At 35.4% G+C, this 24,559-nt stretch overlaps 1 protein-coding gene across 1 annotated transcript in view; it reads left to right on the forward strand.

Annotated features, from left to right (window-relative positions):
* sntg2 (syntrophin, gamma 2) overlaps nt 1–24,559 on the forward strand; it is a 166,213-nt gene that overhangs the window by 82,417 nt on the left and 59,237 nt on the right. The gene's annotated exons all lie outside the window — the stretch shown is intronic.

A 24,559-nucleotide genomic window follows, 5' to 3' on the forward strand; every position in this document is an offset into this window, starting at 1 on the left:
GTGGTGCACACCAAAAACTACTGTAGATAGAATACATTTATTTAATTCAAATTCTTGCTCAGAGAAAAATTGGTTTTTAAGTCACAGTGCACTTCATTAAAGTATGAAACAAAACGTTTTGTGTACAAACAAACATTGGCAAGGAACAATCACTGGGACAGGGGAATCACAAATAGCTTTATCAAACCATAAAATGAAAAACAAACCAACATTTAAATACATTTTTTGATTCAATTATGGTTACCCTATCTTCAGTGAACTGATGTTGTTTCATATGCTCTTATGATTGGTAGGACTATCACAATTATGTTTATGAAAAATGATAAAAGACATCTATCCCTACCTATATATTTCTATTACAGTATTTCCAGTCATTTTATGACATTTTATTAATAAACATTCTTTTGCTGTAGATACTCTTTGTTATTGTTTTTTAATGTCCAATTTACCTTTGTTATTTTAACTTTGTAGTTTTTTTCATGCATTGTAGGAATATTTATTGTTAATATCTTATGTTTATTTTTGCATATTTGTCAATATGCAATAGTTTTGGTTTGTGAATATATCACATATTATATCACATAGGGTCAGTGTGTCAGTGTTGGAATTGGCATGGTACAGCATGTGTAAGCTGATGTGTATTAATGTCATCACCATGCAGAAAAATCATTATTTTATAGGTGCCTGTATAGATTCAATATTTTGTGTGGTTTACTTCATCTTATTTTATATATGATTAATAAATATCTTTGTTTAGTTTGTCCCTGATGCTACTACTCTATTGCCATAGTATAAAAAATACTCATGTGCCCCAAGCTATTCATAAGCACACACATGGGCAACATGTGACAGTGTTTATTCTGTATGCTCGCAGCCTCACTATACAGCAGTTCAGACAGCAAACACAGAAATGGCTTCACCTAATGAGAAAATGGGGAATTTTAGTACAGACAGATTGTGTAAATCTAGAGTCGAATTTTACCAAGAGATAGATGGTTAACAAATAACTCTTTCACAAAGTGCCATGGTATCTGTAATGACCAAGAAGGTGTCACGGATGTCGGAAAGCCATGCTATGGAATGTCAGGAGAGCTATAAAGACCCTATGCGTAGAAACCTATGCCTTCAGGCTGTGGAGGAGATGAGGAGATGACTTGGAGCTAGGCGGGTCTCAAGACATCCAAACCCTCAATGCTGAGCAAGGAGGAAAGGGTGACCCGGAAATATATAGCCCCGCACAAAGACAGGACAGAGTAGGAGTGCCCTCTAGCTTTAGAGGGCATGACAAAAAGAGGTGCTGTCCTTTGAATGATGCATTAACATGAGCTTCTAACTACTGTCTATTGGGGACTAGTGTCCCGGCTACTATACTGTGTCTTGATCTTCATTTGCATGACCAGGTAGATTTTTATCAATGAATCCATAAATCACTATGAATACTTATTATGGAAGTTTTAACACATTAATCATTCAATTAATGCTGTAAAAAGATAGTTTAATTAAGATTTCAGTAACTTTAAGTAATTAAGAGTTCAGTTGGATGGAAAAAAACAACAAACATATTTCAGGATCCAGACTGTATTTTCAGCCAGCTGTTTATTTATAGGTTTTACCATGTTATTTACTTTCTGCTACTGTTGTTTTCTATTAGAAATGACCTCTGTTGCCAGGAATAAGGATATTATTACCACACACTGATTAATACTGAATCTTAATAACTGTTCTTTATGGATGTGTGAAAGGAGTATGATTTCCATGCATGCAAATTAGAATTTGTGACCCTATGGGTCACTTGTAATCTATCATTAACACCATTTTGAAGTAGCAAAACCAACTGTAAAAAAAACATAGCATGCCTGAATCATTGCTAAATATCTGGAAAGAACAAAGTAATAAAGATCTTGACTGAGACAGGTTTGGAACAGCCAAAAGGGTTTAAGGGTCAGACAGCTAGATGTGGAGAAGGTCTATGTGGTTTATGTGGTTGAGCATGATGAAGAAGATTCTGCTTTGATAATGTTTTGGAAAATTCTATTCCTTGTTGTAAATAATTCTGTGCATTTAAATTGATGTGATTTTACCATATTACAAATCATTTATAAGTTTGTTAATTTGTCTGTAGAATCCACACTAAAAAATGTTTGATGTACAATAATATAACTGATATTAATATGGGAAAATCATAGAAAAGAATCAACATAAACATAATTGCATTCTAACAGAAAGTACTGTATAATTTTTATTATTTCTCACTGCATTTCTTTCTGTTGTAGTTTGTTCTGCTTCCCATGATATTGCCCTCTGAAAATATATGTTATCTACAGTTTGTTCAGATACAGAGATAAAATAAGTACAGAGACACACATGGATATACTGTAATCACAGGTATATTACTACTGCTGCCATTCTAATCACTGTCTTCTGTCTGCTTCCAGTGTGGAACAGATGTACAGTAGTGATAGAACTCATTCTTAAATCAATAACTTACTGTATATAAAATCTCCCATATTCTCCACAACAGTCCCATGAAACCAGAAATATTTTTTGTTTTTCTTCTTTGAACATGTTCTAATGATGTAATATTTTTTGTGGTTTGGTGAACAAAAATGAATATAATATTCTAGATGAAGTCTTACTAGTACACTGTAGAGCTTAAAAAAAATCCTGGATTTAAATCCATGCTGTCTCTTAATTGATTGGGAAAATTCCATAAGGCACCATTGATTTGTTGTAGACTGTTCTAGAACGTCAGTAAGATTTATGTTAAAATTACTCAGTGCTGCTGGAGATTATTCTATATCATGGGGGGTGTTATTGATTTTTTTTCTATTGTAAACATTTTAATGAAATATTCATTTTGTACAGTATGTTAACTATTTTTTATTGCGTGATAAAAAATCAATTCCTATTATCTTACCAAGTATTTCCATTTTTTCATTAACTGTTTTAGTACTGAAGGAAGTGTTACACATTACTTTTTGCCTCTATTGCAATATTCTTTTCTGTCTCACCTATTGGAAATTCTGTTATCTTTCTTTTAGGTTTCTAAACCTATTTTTTAGGTTGCAGAATTCCTGTAATTCTATATACTCCTTTACACAATCTGTGGAGTGTTCTCTTCTTTCCTGGTTTTTCTTAATATCTCCATTAAACCATTACATCCATATTTGTTGGTCTTAAAACTTCACTGTTGTAGGATTTAATTGATTAATTGAAGAATACTGTGAATACTCATCTATCTGTTTCCAGTTCACTGCTTGCTAGCTCTTCCTCATTCCTTCATAGTTTGTAAAGTTATAAATCCTAATTAAATCCTAATTTTAGACTATGTTCTAGAACTTTTAAAAGTATACTGTACATCAAACGATACCATATTATAATCACAATTTGTGCCTCTATCACTTCAGTTCCCTTGCTGTGATTGCTAAGAAGCACTATCAATTTCAACCATCTGAAGTTCAGCTTCTGTATTGGCCCTCACCACATAAGAATTAATGTATGGAAAGTTAGAATTACCAGAAGTATAACATCACTTTTACTGTTGCTTTCTACTACTTTCCTGATCTCATCATACAGCTACGTGTACCTGTATCTGCATTAGGTGGTACAGATCCAGCCATACCGCATGTTATGATAATAGTATCCGGAAGCACCTTGCAAAACCACCAGCTGGAGCTAATAAAGCTTAACGTCTCATGTACAGCATTTGAGCTGTCTCCAGAAAACACCCGGTTTTGAATCCCTGTCACTAGTGAGGGACAATCTGTTTCCAATTAAGAATTTAAGTTGTATACTGTTTAGACTTTTAATAATTTTAAACTGTGTAGTACAGCATGTTAATCATCAAACATTAAAAAGTCGGTATATTTTATAAAAGCACGATTGCTCAGTTGGACAAAAGTAAACAACCTCCCACCTTCATTATAAATATTTTAAATATGCATAAATATTTTATACATCAAAGTCTTTGCGGAAGATATCATTAATAGTATTAATAATGAATGACCTTGGACAGGCTGTAAGTTCAAAGTATTACCGTGGTCCACTTTCTTTGTAACCATCTGCATCAGATTAACTCAGATAACTACGTTAAGACATTTTGCCTGCTTAAGCTACAGCTTAAGCTGTTAAGTGGAGTGTTGGTGTAATGGCTTAGGCATGTGCCTTGCATGCTGGAGGTTGGGGGTTTGAACCCAGCTCTCGCCATGAGTTTTCTTTTAACAAATAAACATTTCTTTGAAAAACTGAAATAGTAAATATTATCAACACTATATTGTATTTGGTGGTATTTCTAAATATCACAACACATTCAAAGTTAAGTGAGTTAAGTGATTAACCTTTTCTGTGAATACTTACACTCGTTATCGCAGTAAAAAACCTCATACGTTTTAGAATCCACTAAATAGGGAGTATAATATGGAATTGTTTATCTAAATATTAATTTAAGGATCTAAATATATGTATTTACATAGCTGGTAGTATAGTATGGTAGTAAAAGTGTTCTAATTTTAATGCGATACGAAAGATAATATTCATAATAAATGACCTTGGACGGTTTGTAAACTGAAAATTTATAGAGAAGATATGTAAAGTATTTTCTTTCGAGCTTGGAATGAACTTTTACCTACTGGTATATTCCATTGCAGCTACGGTACCTTATGTAACGCAGCTCCGTACTTCTCACAAAGGCTAGGACTGTCAACAACCCGCTGTGTAATGTTATGTAGAATAGAATGGAACAGAACAGTTCTGGGGGATGGGAAGGAATTTTCAGTAGCATGCACTGTTGTCAAGGTAGCTGTTTAACATAAGGCAACCAGCAATCAAATGTGGGAAATGCATTTATTTGTCCTGCATCAAAGTTGAACTTGTTCAGACTGCCCTACGTTACAAACTCCAAGCATTTTATTTTGTCTATTGCTGCAATATTGACAGCAATGTAGTTAAAAGGAACATGTCAAACTGTTTCCAAAATAACCACAAGTGAACGAGTTGAGAGATTTGATAATAACAGAGAAATCATAACAATGACCCCGTGTTGCTAATCATGCATAGGGGAATAGGCTCCCACTCCCTGACAGAAAAAAGGGTGTGAACTGTACTTAACATAAACTCCGCTTAACAGAGTAAGCAAGGGGTAAAGTTACTTTCTGTTCAATTAAATATAGCTACTGTACAGATTATAAATTCTTCAAGCAATAATTTGCTGTGTGTCAAAATCAGCTACTTTCTAACACCTACGTTTTGTCTCTTGTGCAAACTCAACAAAGGTTTATTTTTTATAATTCTGAAACCTGAAAAATATGCCTCACTCATATTACCCTCCCCCACTCGAGTCTCGCCTCCATCTGTTCCACACACGCAAATCAGATCTACAAATATAGAGTGCCTTGCAAAAGTATTCTTGCTTTGTGCTCAGTTTTGCCGTTTTCCAAATACTTTCAGTGAAAGGCATAAGATTTCTATTGGATGATTCAGCTGGAGTTTTCACCCAGTTTATTCATTCTGCTTTAAGCCTCGCCATTACTGGTGTGTTTCACCTCATGGAGTTCCTTCTTTGAATTAAACAGCCGTTTTCACCCAAAATGAACAAGATAAAGAGCATTTTCAGACACCAATTACTTTGTGTTTACATATAATAAGGGATTAGATTTATGAACAATCTAATTTCTTATTTATTTCAACAGTGAAAGTTCAGCTGCAAAAAGGTCGTACCAACACTAGTTGGTACGTTCAGACGTTCAGGAAAGGGGGTGAATTAAGCAATGTCAAGTGCAATAATTCAGTGATCAGTAATAACAGCTAAAAAATCAAATCAAAATTGATAAAATGCACAACAATACAGTGTTCAGCTGTTACGCATTCCACTCGCGTCTCTGTCCAGTCTTGCATTCCCACGTGTGCAGTGTTTAACAAATGCTCATGCTGCAATACACCTATCGCCATTTACTGTCGTCACTATTTTAGTTCTCCTCTTTCCTCGGTTCCCCACTCACAAGTGCGGATACTCCTAGAGCTTTCAAGTGCGCATTATTCTCTTCTATGCCTAAACCTCGGAATTTGATCTTCTAGCCTGCTCCTCGTTTTTAACTTTGCCTTTCATTTTGGATTGTTGCTCTCTTGTTGTCTCTCCTGTGTTCAGACCTACTTGCTTGGTTCCTGGTTTTGCTTTTCACTTAGTGATTTGGATTGTTGCTCTCTCGTTGTCTCTCCTGTGTACAGGCCTAGTTGCTTGCTTCCTGGTTTCGTTTTTCACTTAGTGATTTGGATTGTTGCTCTCTCGTTGTCTCTCCCGTGTACAGACCTACTCACTTGCTACCTGGTTACGTTTTTGCTTAGCAATTCGGATTGGTGATTTCTCTCTCTCCTGAGTCCTGCACAGGATCCATACACCCTTCCTGCCTGACCTGACAGCAGCAGTATTTGCTGACAATGAAATGTCTTATCTGCAAGCTTGGCGGGTGGATCACAAAATTAAAGTTACATAACAAATGAAAATAAACTCAATATAAATAGAACTGCTATATGTCCAGGGTGTACATTATGTCCAATGCATTATGTCCAAGTAGTGCAGTATGCCAAATACAGTGAAAACTTTATGTCCAAGTAATTTGACCATTTAATAGAGCAATGCAAAAATGCTGGGAACTTCACAATTAAAGAGCTCTGTAGGGCAAGAAACAAAAGCCTTTTTAAGGCTGAAACTAAAATTCAGTTTAAAAAAAATAAAGCAAAAGAAAATTTGGGATGTTAAAGTGTGAGAGAAAAATGTGAAAGTACACAAATGCACTTGAGCAAAAAGTTTTAGAATTGGAGCAGGTGTTACCTTGAAATAACCAAACAGAAAAAAGCCATGACTAGACAGTGCAGAAGAGGGATGCAGGAACACTTGCAAAAGCTTAGATATCCAAAAAATCACAGAAAGGTCTTATGTTACAAAAGAACTTGTGAACCTGAAGCAGATTTGGCAGAGAGTTAGGGGCTTGACTAATCAGGTGCATTCCTGGTAGGGAGACTATGACTTTTTGATAGGATAGAGAGTCAGAAAATTCGCACACATGAAAAACAGAGCAATTCAGTAAGAGAGCCCTTATATGAATTAATATCAAACATGGCTTCATGGAAGGCTTCTCAAACAGTTGGGCTTTTAGGTAAATTGCCAGGGGACAGCATTTGTAAATATATTTTGTTAAAGCAAGTCATTTTTTGCAACACCAAGAAAGTAATTTAGCCTTTGTCACTAATGGAACTACTAAATAAAGATATAAATATAGAAAATATTTTTTATTCAATGCTGGTAGCAGGATGAACTAAGTCTCAGCAGCTGTCAGGTTGAGTTCAGTGTATATTTCTGAGTTGATACGAGATGTTAACAGTGAAAACAGTATTTATCAATGGGATTTTCAGAATAATTATAAATCAAGCAGCATAGGGAAAGCACAGAAAATAGGTACTTAGATTGATCAGATCCAGAGACGTGGAAAGGCTCACTCCTTAAACCAGCACTATAAAATAATTTATCCTCAGTGAGATCCAGCCATCTCATAGTGGGTTTCTATTACTCTGTATACAGTAGTTACACAGCGCCTTTAGTTCCATCCATTTTCTAATCTCTATCCTTTACAGAGTAGCTGGAGTCTATCCCAGCAAGAAACAGATGCAAGGCAGAACACACCCTGGACATACTGTAGTCTCAGTCTATCACAGGGCAGACAGACACAAACACACACTTAAGCCGGGGTCAGCATTTCCATAAGCCAATTAACCTACCAGTATGTTTTGGACTGCAAGAGAAAATTAGATTACCTAGAGAAAACATAGAGAGAACATGCAAACTCCATACATTCAATACCTCAGGAATTGAACCTAGGGCCTCAGCACGGCAAGAGAGCAAAGCTAATCACTGCACCACCATTAAATGGATGGATATCTTAGTTATCTTTATAGTTCAAAGATTTCCATGCATAATTTAATTTTGAAAGCCTCTGAGACATCTGGTGCTACTGTTGTATTTATGAAAAAACATACAAAAGGCATGTATGCACTGTGCCATCCGATTCCTTAATTAATATATTTAATTTTTATAAATAGTAAAGATTGTTATTAATTGTTTATTGTAAAATATTTAAAATTATATTTTACCCTATTTTTCTTTATTAATTTTGTATTTTACTTATTATCTGATAGTCAGATTTAACATACATTTGAACAATTATTTGTAAATTAATATTTTTACAAAATGTGGAAAACTTGCAACAATTTATCAATGCTTATTTTATATATATTAATTACTTTATGTTCACACCTGACTTTCTTATTTAGATGTATTAAAAACATTGAACTAAGTGTACCATAACATTCAGAAATACAATCAAGAACAGTTTTGTGGCATTTGTATAGATGACACTTTGCTAAAATTTATTTTAAAAAATAAAAAATGATTACAATCTAATCTTTCCATGTGTGATGCCATTAGGAAGTACAATAAGCTCCTGCTGTGTTTAACGATGGTATGAAAAATAATATAAATGATGAGAAAGATCGCTCATGTTCCGCTGCTCCTCCTCCCTTCCTCAGTGCCGCCGCCCCTCTGACGGAAGGCAGTGGGCGGTGTGCTATTTTCACAGCCTCTGGTTGGGAAAAAAGACCTGCTGATCTGTCCTACACAACAGGAAGAGAAGAGAATGTAATTTTTTTTGAAAATATAATGTGTGTTGAGTTTATGAAATTCAAGTATTTTAAACTTTGAATTAAAAAGTAAAAATCTTACAGCATACACAATGATTCTCAGCTGATCACGAGGAAGAAAAATCACCAATTTGTCGCGCATAAAAAGTGTTTTTTCAGCTTTTAAACCAGTTTTTTTTTCAGCTTTTAAAGTCATGCAATGTTTTAGGCAGTTACAGTAAATGTCATTGTATGTTATTTTTTATTTCGTTTTTAAAAATTTAAAAAATCTTTTGCCCATCAGGTTGATAAACTGTTCTCCGATTACTGGCAATTGTAAAAAATAACCCTTCCCCCCCACCTTATTTAATTTAAAGTTTTCCGTGAAGAAATCCTTGAAGACAAAACCATCACGTATAATAATTAGTCGAGCAGGTTGCCTGTTGAATTACGCTGACGGACCGGGTTCAATTCCAGGCAGTGTACTACACAGTACAGTTTAAACTTTTTTTTTAATTCCAACTTAAATTGTTGGCTGATTACTGGCTGCTGACATTTGGATTAAAACAAAATGTAGATTTCTCAGTTTGGATGTAAACCTGAAGAGACACGTCATGTTCACAATTAGCTATAATAGTGGACTATTTTTATGCATTTGGCTATATACTTCAACATTTATCTTTCTACAATAACAGCAAGTAATGTTCTTACTACGTATACTTAGGAAAGGATTAAATTTTATAACTTTTTATGAAGTACAGTATATAAGTTTAATAATGTTAGAACAAGCATGTTAAAACCAGAAAAAACTCAAATTATTTATATTGTAGGGGTTTTGTGCATTTACTGGGACTACTCCCTGAACTACTCAACTACTGTATATGCATACTAACAACAAACACTTTCATTAAAAACGTTGTTGTTTACATTGAATAGTTATATTGTTGAGACAGAATTCGTACCATGTTGTTACCAGAACTCCAAATGAGATATATAACAACAATACTGTACAACACTAATAGAATGATACTGTAACTTTTAATTACTGTATTTTAAAAACTGTATACATAATTATTAGTAATTTTCTATAGTAATCATCCTCACATCTCACCCCCACCTCTCTATAAATTTTAATTAGAAAACATGTAATTTTATTTTAGCTTATAGTATATAATATACATATTAGCTTTAAAAACATATACTATTTAAAAGCAAATAAATATAAAAAAGAGGCCAGATGAAAATAAAAGTTTTGAGTAGTGATTTGAATGACTTTGTTGTGTACAGTAGGTGGCATTATAGCTAATACAAGTGTGTGAAAAATTACGGTTAATATACTTAAATTGTTAATATTGCAATGTGCTGAGATACAGTGTGCCCCGTTTGATTTTAATATGATTTTAATGAGTGCTTGCAAAACAGTGGTGTAAGTAATAATATCTAGTTAAACTTAGTCTGCAAGAAGAATGCTTATACTATAGTTGATGTACCATATGAATATGTCTTGATATTACTTAATGGAATTCTTTAACGTGTAGCACATCAGGACATGTAGTTTTTTGTCCAGATACTCAGTTCATGTGTGATTAAAAACTACATGCTGTTAAGGGGAAACTTCCTGTTCTGTTCTAAATACACCCTTTAAAAATTAAAAAAAATAATTCTAAATTAATTTAGAAATGTAAAATTAATAAACACACCTGAAGAAGATTTCAATCTTTCAAGATCTTTCAGAAGATGTCTGTTGGTTTTACTCACTAATTTACCCAGCTTATTAAAATTACCTGTACTTATGTTGCCAAACCAACAAGTGAAGCAGTATGTTATGACACTTTCAATGAATGATTTGCAGAAAAGAATATTTATGTAAGAATAGTTTTATCTACCTTAAAGTAGCTGACTTTTCTAAGAAAGGAGAGTCTCTATTGGCCTTTTTTATAGATAGTGTCATAACATTTTTCCCATTTTAGGTTTTTGTCAATGACCAGTCCCAAGTACTTATAGTCATCAACAATTTCAACAGGCTGACCATCAATTATAGTGGGTTGAGGGGATGTGGTATTTTTCCTAAAATCAATAATTAGTACCTTTGTTTTTGAAACATTTACAGATGCAGCCATTCAAAACAAGCGGGGTATGCTGCGGTATAACAAGCTGGGCGTGTCGCAGCATAACGCATCATACCTTATGCAAATTAGATTATGTTAATAGTATCCAGAATCACCTTGTAAAACCGCCAGGTGGAGCTAATAAAGGTTAACCTCTCCTGTACAGCATTTGAGCTGTCACCAGAAAACGTCGGTTTCGAATCCCGATCACTGCTGAGGGACAATCTTTATTCAATTAAGAATTTAAGTTGTATACTCTTTAGACTTTTACATGTAAACAGTGTATTACAGCATGTTAATCATTATACATTAAAAAGGCGGTATATTTTATAAAAGCAAGATTGTTCTGTTGGACAAAAGCACACAACCTACCACCTTTATCATAAATATTTTAATTATGCAGGAATATTTTATGCATCAAAGTCTTTACCGAAGATATTACTAATAGTATAAATAATGAATGACCTTGGACAAGCTGTAAGCTCAAAGTATTACCCTGGTCCACATTCTTTGTAACCGTCTTTGTAAACGAAAAGAGTTTATTTTTTCATTGACAAAAAGTAACACCACAGCATTTAGTTGATCCGATCACGCATTCGTTTCCAATCAAACAAAGTAATTCTTGAGAATCTCCGATTCACCATGGCTTTCACATGCTCATAAATGATATTAATTTAGGAACATAAACATATTACTGTATGTAAACTGTACTGTATATTGCTGGTCTTGGTAGTTTAAAGACAAAATACACACCAGTATTCCATTTCTCCCTAAACATTTTAAGCATCAAAGTCTTACATGTTGTTATTTGGAAAACGTTTTTACATGCTCCTTTTGACCATATTAGGATTATATACTTTGTGAAAAGTGATAGTCTTTTAACCTTTTCTGTGAATTTGCTTGTTATCTAACAAATGCATACATTTAGAATTTGATTAACACTGATTATAATATGGAATTGCGTATCTAAACAAATTAATAACGATATAATTATATTCATGTACTGTCTGGCGGCATAAACTGAAGAGGTTAGTTAATGTGACATGGAATTATTAAGAATTATCACCTCTTTTTACACTTGAGAACAAATTAGTACATTCCACACAGTGCGCGGTGCATTGTTATCTCAATCACCTGCTAATTCGTTTTACACCACTGGACGACAGGAGAATGTGACTGTACTGTATCTGTACAGAATGTGTGTTTCAATCAATACAGTAATTGATTAAAATCGCAATCGTGTGTTTAATTAAATGCCTTTTTTGATTCACAATCTGAAAATGAAAACCGCGGTAAAGTCACCTTGAATTAAAAAAACCGACTTTGGCACGCCTGTAGCATTTTCATGAAACCTCCTAGAGTTGTGAGAACACTTGCTTTGTGTATAAAGTACATTGTGAATGTTTTCACAGCCTTCACTTTGTTGTTTTTATGCCATTTTTTTTACCTTGCACGAATATTCCTATGTCTGTATCTTCGCAAGGGAATCACTGCGAATTTTAATACTAATTAAATGACCGCGGGCACTTTCCACCCCTTCTACATTCTCAGAGTAGAACAGACTAACCTTCTAATGAAAGATGGTCCACCCCCCCCACCACGGACAGGAAAAGTGCCCACAGGCACTTAAACTTAATATGGTCAGTTACAGTAAACAATAACATGGTCAGAAGGAGCACGTACAAACGTTTCCTAAATAACCACATGTAAGACTCTGATGCTTAAAATGTTTAGGGAGAAAGTGGAATACTGGTGTGTATTTTTTCTTTAAACTACCAATACCAGCCATATACAGTTTGTAACGTAGGGATTTCTATATGTCTTTATTTAGTGGTTACATTAGTGACAAAGGCTAAACTTTTAGCTTCAGTAATGCGTACGCCGTATGGCATAAATGCTTGTTTTGGGTTTTGCTTGTTCAGATATCTCCCCTTTTTATAAAACGACATGGTTGAAAACTGTTCCAGAGCCACTGTTGTTTCATCAGTGAAAAGTACATCATGAAATGCCTCTCCCTGTTCAATCCACTGGAAAAAAGAAAAGGAGCATAAAGCGTCTGATGGTCATAAACGATATTCATTTAGGTACAGCATCAGAGATATGTTTTTAACTGCACTGCATCGGAGAGAATACCATAGTGTGTTTTTTTTTTATTCCCTGGCGGAAACTGGCTTCCATGAGAATCAGTATGGCTCAGAGATTAAATAAAACTTCACCCGCACCAAACAAATGTATATTTCTAAATATCACAACATGATCGAATTTAAGTCATTTTAATAACAATGAATAGTCACCTATGCATTACAATATAAACATTTATATTGATTTAAATCGCGTTTAAATCGCCTTTATTTAAAACCCATAAATAAAGCTGATACTGTTTAGACTTTTAATTATTTAAAACTGTATTACAGCAGCACAATGCACAATGCAACATAAATCGCTATCTTTGTCTTCTGTGTAATAATGTTCACCTCTCTGTCCAGCAAATTAACAATAGTAATAATAATGAACTTTATTGAATATGGCGCCTTTAAAGGTGGCTCCTCAAAGCGCTTTACAGGTTAAAAACAATAACAACAATACTGTTAGGCTGGGCAAATGATTTTTTTAAAAGAAATACAAAATGAGATATAATGATGTGTTCCGGCTAAGACATTAACGAAGAGCATAATACGTGGGCGGCGTAGCGGTCGGCTCTGGCTTTCCCATCTACTGTATCGATACACTGCAAGTACAACCCCCCTCTCTGCGGGAGTGCTGGCAGTGAAGAATTAAACCGGTTTCACTGGTATTTTCAAAGTAGAAGGGGGCGAGATTTCCAGCGAAAGACACCTCCCCCCTCAAAAAAGTTAAGAAAGTTAGGCTCCTCAATGAAATCGCTTTAACATGCTAATGTGTTGGTGTAACAGTCCGGGCGTGGCAAGCTTCTAATGTCAACCCGACTACGGCGAAAGGAACCCTTCTTTCATTGGAAGACAACAAACATATTCTAGCCCTAAATGAATTAATAGCAAACAGGGTTTACATAAAAGACATTTTTCCAAGAAAGTTTAGCCTTTGTCACTAATGAAACCACTAAATAAAGACATAAATATAGAAATCTTAAGATTTTTAAAATACATGACGTTGCTAAAATTTATTTAAAAATAAAAACGATTACAGACGCCAGCGGAGAGAGAGAACAGGGGAGGGATGTTGGTTTTGCATAAAGGGGGGAGGTTATGGAAATAAGGTCTATTTGGGAATGTGGAGTTACATGTTCTGGCTGTTTGTGAATTATCATTGTTGAGTATGGAGTGTTGAGGTACTGAGAGTTTAATGGTTTGATATATTTGATTTTGTATTGTGATTGTTATCTATGTTTTTGGTTGGTATTATGTTTTTATGGTTGTTTTTGTTGGTTGGTCGTTATTATGGTTATTAATAATACGATCTATAGTTGAAATCTGAGCCTAAATAAAAAGAAAAAGCATTTTCTGAGGGCAATTACGCTGTGTTTATGTAGAATAAGTGATTAGGTTTATGAGCAATCTAATTACTTATTCGTTTAAAACACTATATAAAATAAAGTTTATTATTAATTTGCTGGACTGAGTGGTGAACATTATTATGCATAAGACAAAGATAACGTTATTAGATTTACGTTAAAAGACATTTAATTAAACACGCGTTTGTGATTTAAATGGGAATGGGGGTGACGGGAACTCTCAATCTAAATAAAAATAAGATAAATAAAACAGGTTTCGATAGTTAATAACCACTTTTTATGCACGAAACACGGGTGATTTTTCTTCCTCCTGATCAGTTTAGAAATCTGTGTACGCTGTAAGGTTTTTACTTCTTAATTAAACTTTTAAAATACACGTTAAGAATAGAAAGAAATCCTCTTCCTGGTACAGTATGTATAGCAAACCAGCACGTCTTTTTTCTCCAATCAGAGGGGTGTCAGATGGTGTCAGCCAATCACCATTCTGAAGCCCTACCATAATCTCTGGTATAGGGAGACCCAAGAATTCTGTCCGATAGTTTATGTAGATAGATGATAGATACTTTTATTGATTTATTGATTTTATTGAGGGAAATAAAGTAAATCATTTTCATTTTAGGAAATTATTAAACGCTCGGTTAAAAGCAAAGGAGATTGTCTGTTATAGTGGACATAAAAACAAGAGTTTGCTGTGACGTTATTGGAAACCCAAATTTAACAAAAAATCGCTGGCATTATATCCTAGAAGACACAGACCGTTGCCAGACCAGGAGAATGCCCGCAGCGTAAAAGAAAATGCGTGATGAACTAGGGATTGGACAGTTTCCAAGTGCTTGTACAATCGATGGAAATGTTCAAATAAATGTGCAAAAGAAATAAACAAAATAATCATTTATTTCTTTATCATATTGGCTAGCTAATGTCCTCTAATTTTCGTGTTAAATAATTTTTTTGAAATTAAAATTCATTCTATACAGCAATCACATATTTGGGTACCGTTTCATAAAACTTTAATGCTTAAAATGTTTAGGGAGAAATGGAAGACTGGTGTGTATTTTTTCTTTAAACTACCAAGACCAGCCATACACAGTACAGTTTACGTACATACAGTAATGTTTATGTTCCTAAATTAATATCTTTTATGACCTTCAGCTGCGTTATGCTCCTCTTCTTTTTATGCTCAGCTACTAAGATTTCCCTTTAGTGGTAAAATTCCATATAAATATTCAATACTAAGCAGATTAAAATGTGCACAATAAAGAGATTAAATGATTAAATCTTTTCACTACCAACCAATGCACCACGAGTGCCCCTGTCGGTCATTTTGGCCAGCCAATCACTTACCGTGGTGCCCTGCGGTGGCTTGTGGGTAGTTTACCGTACCACGGGTTTGTACCGTGCATTTTGAATGGCTGCATCTGTATATCCTATAAGATACAGACCGGCACCAGACCAGGAGAATGCCCACAGAGTAAAAGAAAATGCGTGATGAACTAGGGATTGGACAGTTTCCAAGTGCTTGTACAATCGATGGAAATGTTCAAATAAATGTGCAAAAGAAATAAACAAAATAATCATTTATTTCTTTATCATATTGGCTAGCTAATGTCCTCTCTTTGCTAGTTAGTGGCTGTGTTTCTGCGTTGGGTAACAACGGGTGACTGATCTCAGGTGGAAGATGTAAACAGCTTAATTTTCATGTTAAATAATTTTTTTTAATTAAAATTCATTCTGTACAGCAATCGCATATTTGGGTACCATTTCATAAAACGTTCATGCTTAAAATGTTTAGGGAGAAATGGAAGACTGGTGTGTATTTTTTCTTTAAACTACCAAGACCAGCCATACACAGTACAGTTTACGTACATACAGTAATGTTTATGTTCCTAAATTAATATCGTTTATGATCTTCAGATGCGTTATGCTCCTCTTCTTTTTATGCTCAGCTACTAAAATTTCCCTTTAGTGGTAAAATTCCATATAAATATTCAATACTAAGTGGATTAAAATGTGCACAGTAAAGAGATTAAATGATTAAATCTTTTCACTACCAACCAATGCACCATGAGTGCCCCTGTCTGTCATTTTGGCCAGCCAATCACTTACCGCGGTGCCCTGCGGTGGCTTGTGGGTAGTTTGCCATACCGCGGGTTTGTACCGTGCATTTTGAATGGCTGTATCTGTAACTTTAGGGAGAACCAGTTAGTTGTACCAGTTAGTAAAATAATTTAGAATGGACCCATGATGATATTCTGTGTCCTTTAATAGACTGACCAAGGCTGTGTCATCAGCAGACTTAATGAGATGTCTATCTGTTTGTTTGCTTATGCAATCATTAGTGTACAAAATGTACAGCAGAGGGGAGAAGACACAGCCCTGTGATGATCCAATTGATGTGTAGCGAATGTCCTTGGTACTAGTTGCTACCAAAAACCAAATGAAATGGACCACAGTTGATCAGTATCAGTTCCATAGTGTAGAGGAGGGATGTAGAAAGACAAATGCAAGCAAGGGAGAGAGTTACAATGGTATTCAGATTTTCAAGTGACATCATGGAGTATTTCAATTTCAGGCAGTTTTCATCATTCCCAAACTATTCCTAAAACTCCTAAACTTTCGTAAAATTATGTCTGGTTCCAGTAACTTCTACAGAAACCAGAAAGTCATAAATAAATACAGTAGATGAGTATTTAGAATTAAAAAAATATCAGGTAAGGGAGACTTGCTGTGCACTGGTACAAAAAGAAAGACCTGTGTCTCCCATAACCTTTAGACTGGTTTTTGGGAGCACTCCCTCCCAAGAATTAAAAAAAAATAATTATTAGAACAAGCAGTCAAATCACTCCTTCAGTACCTCTCTCCAAAAAAAATCACATCATGAATGTCTTTTGGAGACACCCCCATGTTTCAGTCCATAGACATTTCAAAGACAAAAGACAGAGTGCTGATAGATATGTCACTTGTAGGTTGTACCTTTCAAGACAGTAATATTAACTGCTGCAAGAGAACTAAGAGGTGAGAGAGAAGGGTATACTTACATAGTTCAAATGACAGGTGATAATTACTGTCAAATCTCACTCTTCTAACTGCATTAACCTCCTGTTATAAAAATGAGTCTTCATTCACCAGAAAGGTTCGACAGTTAATCTCACAAAATGCATTTTATTACAAGATTCATTCAGCATTTTAAGAATAGCTTCAAACTTTTTTTATGCAGAGGTCTTATTTAAATATCTGACAGGAATAAAACGACGTAATCATAAATTAATACCATTAATCTTTCACCATTTAATACCAGAAATGTATCACAAAAAATCCATTTAAATTCAGACGTTTAGTTTTTCAAATGCAAGTTACAGTAGTATTTTCTGAGTTATCTTCATATTTATACGTTTTACGTTATACATTTTTCTTTAAAAAGAAAAACAATATTGACTAAATTTTTCACCTCTTAAGAAATATATGAAGTACAACAGACAATAAGAAAGAAATACATGAAGTTTAAAAGCACATCTATTTGACAACTGCATTATGAGAGTGGTTAATATCTTTGATGTTAACCAATCTGGATAGGAACCTATAACCTATAGATGTAAAGAACTTAACAGACCCTTCAAGGGATCCCTGGACTTTTCACTGCTGGCCTCCTGGATGTGGAACAGAACTGGGGGAGGGAGGCCAGTGAAGAAGAAGTCCAGGGAGTCCAGGGTGGAGGTCTGGGATTGGCGTACAGTCAGGAACTGGAATAGTGGTACCTGTACCGAATAGGGAGAGCCCTGAGGTCCTGGACTGAATATGGGACAGAACCATAGGGAAAGGAGGCCAGCAGAGAAAATTCCAGGGTTCCCAGGGCAGTGGCCAGTTGCCTATTCACAGTCCAGTTCTGAGTCTGTGGTGCGCAGTGAAATCCAGGAGTGATATGGAACGAGAATGGAGAAGCAGAGCTGCATGGGGAGAGCCCTGGGGTCCTAGATGACAGAAGCTGCCTCTTAGATGTGGGACAGAACCAAGGGGAAAGGAGGCCAGCAGAGAAGAGTCCAGAATCCTCTGTACAGTCCAGTTCAGAAGATGTAGTGATGAGTGAATCCTGGAGTGGAGTGATCTGGATCGGGGTGTGAGCTGACTGCCTCAGCAGCAACAGGTGAGTGGTCAGCATCCAGCCCGGAGATCTCATCCCTGGCAAATCAGCCCATCAACGGAATTGGGGAATGGAATAATTGATAATTAAGTGCAGATCACCTGAAGAGGATTTGGTTATTCAGCAAGCCCTGGAAAAATGTGAGCCCTCTTGAGAATGTGACGGTTTCCCTGGTCAACTGGTAGCTGAGAGACTCCATACAACATACAGTATAACACATAAATATTGGATTTATACACCCTTCGTTACTCTGGGTTTAGTTTTGTCTTCCTCACTTACATCTTCCCAGGAAGGTTTTGTTCCCCATGCTAAAGTTTGATGGTATTGCTTTTGCTTTGGTCAAGGGAAGCTACAGTGGGTGTACAATACGATTTTTGTTCCATGCCTTCTCCCAAATTATTTGTTTTAAATACTTTACACCTCTTCTTGTCTAGAATGGATGAGATCTTCAGATCAATTATTTACTACCAAATGGGTTAAATGTATTAAATGTCGTTTTGAAATTTCGTCTTTTGCATCCATTCTTATGTTCTCATCCATATTGCCCCCTTCAGCTTCACATTCTTTTTCGATATTAGTTATTATGCCCAACTCTACCCCTCTTACCAGATGTCATGAATTGGGCTCAGACTATTGATTCCTTATTCTCTCCTGCAGCCCTTGGCTGGTCTTATATTTGGTTTAATTTTATACTCATTTTTGAATATCTCAATGTTGTGATATTCATATTTGATTTATATATATTCATAATTAATCTTTTTGTGACTCTTCAGTGTTTCAAGAGTAAATGCTTCCTATGTCCTGAAATGAGTTTTTCTTTGCTTATTGCCCATCTTTCTCTTATCTGCACTTGTAGGTTTTACAAGGCACTGATAATACTTTAGTCCTCTTCTGCTTGAAATGAATCTGTAGATTTACTGGGTACCTGAACAGTAGAATTAAGGCTCAATTTTTGTAAAATTACATTATTCCTACCGATGTACGTTCAAGCACAAGTAATTTCTGAATTTATGTAGATTGTTTACATCTTCTTTTTTGTTTATATTCCATTTTACCCTTGTGTATGCTTTACTTAACAAAAGCTCTTTCTTTTTAATAAACGTTTGCATAATGGCTTTTTTATCAGATTTTTATTTGATAATCTTAGAATAAATTACATTCTAATGCTGGCCTCCTTCTCCAGAGGTACTGTCCTGCATCCAGGATGCAGCTTCTGTTGTCCAGGACCCCAGGGCTCTGTCCTTGCAGTCCCCTCACTTCCTTGTAGACAGCCCAGTTATGTTCCTGTTTAGCCCTGTCCCTTGGATTTTTTTTCTTTCTCTGTCTTCTTTCTGGACACCTTTCTTGGCTTCTCTTTGGGCCGGCTTCCTCTCTCATTTTAGTGCTGTTTGCTTTACCTCGCCCTCCTGTTTCTAATGCCTTCTGGGTTCTGTTCTTTTCTCTTTCTACTTTTTTCTGTAGTCTCATTTCAGTGTCCCAGCAGAGCTTTCTGTTCCATTCTGGGGAGCCAGGCATCCTTGTCCACTCTGTTCAGCGAAAATTTCCCTGTTCACCCTGAGGATTCTTGTTCCCAAGCTCTGACTGGGACACTTCCCTACACTTGTGCTGACTCAGGGTTCTGAAAGCTGAGAAGGGTTTTAGTACTGGTGCTTGCTTCCCGTCCTTTGCAGTTGTCTGGACACGCACCCCTGGCCTGGTCTTGGAGGAGAGCCCCCTTAAGGGCATGCACTTTGAATCACTGACTCCCCAGGCCCTTTGACTGACCATTGTTTGGGGGTTTCCTGCCTTGCCAGCTTAGCGAGACCCCTCCTCTCAGTAAAGCCCTTGGGGACAAGAACAGCTGTGGCCTGAGGAGACTTATTTTTCTAACCCACACATCGGCTTGTGGGTTTACTGATCTTCACTCTATATCTGTGAGGCACCCTTTCTTTCTTGGGGCTTGGCAGCCAGTTCTGTCTAGGAGCCAAGGGTCCCAGATTCTGGTCAGCGGTCTTAGATGAGCGGTTTAATTTGGGGCTGGCACTTTGCCACGTCAGCCTCTCTCTTTGGTCACTAGTGATGCAGACAGCTGGCATTTTACAGACAGTTGTGTAATGTATTAATACATTAACTAATCATGCATAGAAATCCAATCCACTCCATAGTAATAATGTACATTTGATTTAATCTAGGAAGGCAGGCTGGTGGGTGGTTAGCAATGCTGCTTGCAGTGCTGGGAGTAATTCCAGACCTGGGGTGCTACTGTATCTGCAAGTGAGTTTTATGTTTCTCCCATATTCTTCTGGGTTTCTTCAAGGGGCTCTGGTTTCCTTCCACAATACATAGACATGTTGGTAGGTTAATTGGTTTCTGGAAAATTGGCCATAGGTGTGAGTGTGCATGTCTGTGTTTGTGTCAGTGTTTCTGCCCTGCTCTGGGCTGGCATCACATCCTTGCGCCCATTATTTGCTGGGATTGACTCTGGCTCAACAACAAACAAAACTTTTTTGAAGCACTAAAATTTCTCCAGGTGACTGTCTGTGTGGAGTTTATATATTCAGCCTGTTCTCTCTCCCATTTCCTGGCTCCTCGGTATGAGTATGTGCTGTGTATGAAATCATGACATTCTGCTGGATTTTTAAAAGCTTTTAAAAATGTTTTGCAAAAAAATAAAATATTTGATTAATTTTAATCAAATAATATGTTCTTCTCAGCTTAATATCTGATAAGCCCCAGTACAAAAGTAAATCTACAATAGTGTGAAATGCTTCCGTCAGCTAGGCAGCTGCTAATCAATTGCAGTACTGTACATCTCATTTAGTTTTTGGTAGAAGTGTCTCCTCCTCCAGGTGTGTAGTTTTTAATTCAGTGCGTGAGCCAAATACATTGATAAAAAACAATGGTCCCACACCCGTTAAAGAATTCCGAGAAGTAAGATTAACAGATATATAAATCAACTGCAGTATTAGCATAGTTCTTGCAAAATGCCTTTATCTAGATGCAATTATTTACACCTCTGTTTTGCAAGCGAATGTTTTGAGCGGTGCATACCATACCTCAATAATATACAGTAATGGTAAATTGCAATAATAACAATTTAAATATTGATCTTAATATAATGTAGACTTCACCTATGTGAACACTTGAAACAACCACAATGCAACTTATAATATACAACAACGTTATTCAAATCACTACTCAAAAATATTATTTTAATCTGGTCTCTGGAGCTCTTTTTGTTTTATGTGTTTATTTGCTTTTAAATTTGCAAATAATTTTAATAAATTTAAGTGTTTATTAAGTCTCTATAATATATTTTGATCATCAAAATCTTTAAAAAAATCTGTTTTCTAATTACTATTTATACACTATCACTAATTACTCTGTATACTGGTATGTAATTAGAAAAATACTAATAGTGTTAGTGTTATACAGTATTGTGATATACTGCATCTTATCTGGGTTTGTGGTAGCATTGTGCTAACAACATCCCGTCTTCGTTGTATGGCTTCGGAGTCAGAACAGCCATTCCTACAGAAAGGAATAATAACTCTGTTAAAACCAAAGTTGTGATTACTTCCTGTGTGTGTGAAAAAGATAATAGTAATTAATTTAGAAATTCTGTGCCATTAAGAGACAATATCAGATACATTAAATATGTTTTCTAATTATCTGTGTTTTTAGGAAAAAGTATAGTATTCCATCATTGGCAAGTCAAACCAAGATACATACTATACTGTATGTCAAAGCCTTGAATTAAATTTTGAGCTAACCTTAGTTATCCACAAGAGAGCTGCTGAGCCGTTGTGTAATTCAATGTGTAATTTTTCTGACAAGGCTGACTAATTGTACTCAGGATTTATTACTATAAAATAGTGCTCATGCCACAGCTCTGTCACAAAAGCATAATAATTTAGCATCTTGTGTTGTAAGTTGATCATTTTAGTTAGTTTACATAAAGAAGAGTTTCATGATAATTAAACCATTTCATACTGAACTATTCTAGTGAAATTGCAGAGTCAAGCATATAATTAGCACAAGTGTTAAATGCATACAATGAGGTTTATCATTGCTTTTTTTAGGTTTGTATTTTTCTTTACTTCTCAAGGAAATACAGTAGGATATACATGATGATAATTGCAGTCTAGTATTTGTAGTGAACATTTACAAGGTATTACAGTTTCTGTTTTGTACATATCTTTAAAACCTACAGAATATTCTGGAAATGCCATGCAGTGGTAGAAATCATTTTTCTATAAGCAGCTTTTAGATATTTTGGAAGGCTGAAAGATAATTTACAAACCTTTAAACTGTATTTTAATGTATTTAAATGGCAAACACATCAACAATATTGGTAATTTTAAATGGGAAGAAAAGTGTTCTGTATTTCATTTCTGTGTTTTTGTTGGTGTATCTATAAGTCTCTAATTAATAGGATCACAAACTATGCACAAACATGAAATAATACAATAGGGCCATTGTGACACTTTATAGATTTTGATGTAAAATGTCTATATAATTATGCAATATTTAAGTTTTTAGTCATACTTACATGTATCTGAAAAGTATTTTATAGTAATAAAACATTAAAAAATAAATAATACATATTAAATAATTAATAAAAATAATTCTGTGCAAAATAGAAAAACACTTTAAATTAAACAAAGTCCAACAGGTTGCCCCCAGAAAAGACAATAATAGCAACAGGCCCACCATTAAGGCCAGCAAAACTGCTCTCAAAATTTACAGCTAGGTTAATTAGTGAGTGCTTTGCCTGGTATCACAGAAAACTAATAATAACAGTTAAAGAGGTTTTATATCGTACTATTTTATTTTTAAAATTTTATTTAAAGACTTATTTTATGTCCTTAAAATAAAGTCAGGATCAACAGGACTGATTCCTGGAGAAAGGGAAATATACAGATCCAGCCATTCTGAATGTTCCATGCATAATGCACCATTCCGCAAATAGCATACTTCATTATTAAATGTATATACCACAGTATATTAAATATTAAATTAATATTAAAAATAAAAGTAGAGCTGTTTCATGAAGCAAAAGTACTCAGTAGGATATATAAAAAGTTAATATATAATAGTGTATTTTTCAAATATTTACATTTAAATATTGTGATATACTGTATAATATATACAGATGCAGCCATTCAAAATGCGCGGGCGATACCGCATTATTTTATATAGCGCCTTTAAAGGTGGCCTCTCAAAGCGCTTTACAGGATGACAATAACAATAAATAAGAAGACTACAACAATAAATAAGAAAATTTCACAAGATAGGACACAATTATAATTACAACAATACAACAATAACAATAGAGGAGACCGTGGAAGATGGTATTAAGAAGAGCAGAGGGGTGAAGAATGGAACCAGTTAAGTAAAGGCTTTTCTGAAGAAGAAGGTTTTGAGTCTGGATTTGAAGGAGTTTAGAGAAGGTGACTCTCTAATATCCTTGGGCAAAGAGTTCCAGAGCTTGGCGGCATAGCAGGAGAAGGCCCTGTCGCCCATACAATGTAGACGGGCTTGGGGGACAGTAAGGAGGGCAGAATTTGAAGAGCGGAGGTTGCGAGGTGGGGAGTAGGGCGATAAAAGTTCAGACAGGTATTGAGGTGCCAAGCCATGTAAAGCCTTGTAGGTGAGCATGAGGATTTTAAAGTCTACACGGAATTTGACCGGAAGCCAGTGCAAGGAATCCAGGATAGGAGTAATGTGAACACTTGCACTAGACCTGGTCAGGATTCTGGCTGCTGAATTTTGGACATACTGCAGCTTGTTCAGAGTTGATTTAGATACCCCAGGGAGTAGAGCATTGCAGTAGTCAATTCGAGAGAATACAAATATGTTGATCAGCTTTTCAGCCACAGTTAATGATAGCATAGGGCGTAGTCTTGCGATATTTCTAAGGTGAAAAAAAGATGTTTTGACAGTATGCTGTACATGTGGGTCGAATGTTAAGCCAGAATCGAATATAACCCCAAGGTTTTTCAATTTTGATTGAAGCTCAAGTACAGAGCCATCTACAGACAGGGTTACAGGACTGGCTTTACGAAGTTGATGGGGGGTACCAATAAGCATGACTTCAGTCTTGTCACAGTTAATCCACATAAATTGGATTAACTGTATATAATTATACAGTTAATTATATAATTAATATATTAA

Source organism: Lepisosteus platostomus, chromosome 3 (assembly GCF_059453375.1).
Source record: "Lepisosteus platostomus isolate fLepPlt1 chromosome 3, fLepPlt1.hap1, whole genome shotgun sequence".
NCBI classification, from domain to species: Eukaryota; Metazoa; Chordata; class Actinopteri; order Semionotiformes; family Lepisosteidae; genus Lepisosteus; species Lepisosteus platostomus.